We start from the raw sequence: 2,339 nt of genomic DNA on the forward strand, positions 1-2,339 counted from the left end.
AACTTCTCTTATTTTTCTTATAAATAAATCAAAAAAAAAAAAAAATCAATGGAGTCCCTCAGTTTGTTTCTAACTGAATTGACAGTGTTGTAGGGCTTACTGCATAATGAGGCTAATAGATGAATCAGCGGGGAATACACTTGGTGTTTCCCCGGCATAATAAATGTAATCCTTTCAATGGGTAGAGAACAGCTTGTGTGAAATTATCAGTCATTCTTGTCAGCAGACAACCAGATGGAACATTAAACAGGATGGAACGCAGAAGTCAACCAGTGGAAATGAAGAGTGCAGCTGAAACCTTTGCCGTACATCACCATTAGAACAAAATCCAGGCGTTCAGAGTAAGGTATTGGGTATCAAATAACCCATCAGCAAAACCATCAAAGGCTCTAGAGTGGCTACTAAACAGATGAGAGTAGCGTATTAATGGTTGTGCTGTGAAAAGTGATACATGTAAAGGCTGAGCTGTGCACTTTCAAACAGATGATGTCTCTGCGGTGATGTGCTTAAATGTTGGCAGAGGGTTATGACAGATACACCCAGGTATTGTAGATATCTAGCTCTAATAGGACATAAGAGGCATCCATAAATAGACAGATGATGACTTAACACTGATCAAGGACTGATTTAATCCCTGTGCTTTAGTGAGTAATGCTAATGTTGGTAGCAACATAGTAAAGTAGCAATGAAATAACATTTGGAAAGTGATAGTAGCTTACACAGATATGTGAGTAATATATCAGCAATAAATCTTTTAGGTGATGGCCCTATCACCTGAAATTTGCAGGTTAGATTGCAGGTAATATCCTAGGCTTCACTCTGGGTCAGTTGGCCAGCACTGTCTCCCGCATCCTGATCTGGGCAGTTTGTATTCTCTGACAACACACTAAATTGTTCACTGATGTTGCATCAGCAGAAACTCGAAAAGAAGCAGTGGCTTGCCTCCACCCTCCTGAGGCTGAAAGAACTGTGAGTGATTGGGGATGATTCAATAAAATGGATGGAATTGCAAATGACTAGGTGAGAAAATACAGCGAGTTATTAAGTGTATAGATATATTCTATCAATCAACACCACATAGTCTTTGTGAGTAAAATATTAGCATGGCAGAGATATATTCTATGTATTTACAGATACGTATAAATGCAGAATATTACTCACTACTCCACACTTTGGGAGATTTAGTGAACTCTGAATAGTATCAGAAAACAAAAGTAGTATTTCTGGTCCTATAAAGGTTGAGGTAAAATGTACACCCTGCATGCAGTCCCTGTCCAAACCCCCATTAAACCAAAGAACCCAGAGCGGCCAAATCCTTCAGACAGAATCAATGGAGCGCAAAGCGGGTGCATGGGGATTTGAGCACCTTTCCTTCCGTCTGCTGTGTACACACCTCTTGAGAAAGCTCTCAGCAGAACAGCAGCAAGCACACACTCCTCTAACAAGCTAATGGAGATGTCAGGTCTAGCCCTGCTGTAGTGTTCACCCTCGAGAGGAGAGGAGGGGAGCATCCTGTCGTCAAGGAGACAGGTGCCTCATGGGGAAGAGGTGTAAACGTTATAAACACCAAAATGGCTTGTAGCTATCGGCAAAAGAAGGCTTCCAACATACACAAACACGCACACAAGAAAAAAGAGAACCATCATCCCCTTTGTCCATTTCCTTGACTACGTCGCCATTTCCATCTCCCTGGATGTAATGCCAAAGCATTTGTGCATTGTACCCAGTTAATGAACTTTTTTTTCTTAACAAATCACAGCAGTGGGAACATTTCTATGAATCAACTTAACCATGGCGACATGTTTCATTTTCAGGAGCTACGCACTAATCTCAACGCCAGTGGCTAATGCGGCCAAAAGTGAGGAAATGCTTCATGCCACAAAATGCTAATTGATCCGAGTTCACCTGCAGCCCCCAGGCCGCCAGACGACAAGTTAAATCTGCATCAGTGTGAAATCAGCCTTTTGTACTGAGAGGTTGCAAATTAAGCTTTTTGTGAAATGCGAGGAACAGAAATCGTAATGTAACAGCACACCTGGAGCTACTTCTGGAGGATTTTTCATAATAGCCACCTTATTTATCTCTGCTCATTTACAGGAATCAACATTTCTGCCATTTGTCTTTGAACTTTTTCTTTAGGGCTATCTTATTTTTTGGCAAAGATCCACTTTTGTATGTTGTGTCTTGTAAGACCTCAGAAAAAAACTGTCACTGTGGTGGTGCATATTCAGGATTGATAATTATACAATATTCTATTGGTCTGTCCCAAGACCCAGTGAGCTTCTTAGGTAGGGCCTGACTGCATAGACAGCTGTTTAAGTAGACAGCGTTCTAACGGT

This window comes from Hoplias malabaricus, chromosome 2 (genome assembly GCF_029633855.1).
Source record: "Hoplias malabaricus isolate fHopMal1 chromosome 2, fHopMal1.hap1, whole genome shotgun sequence".
Lineage (NCBI taxonomy): Eukaryota > Metazoa > Chordata > Actinopteri > Characiformes > Erythrinidae > Hoplias > Hoplias malabaricus.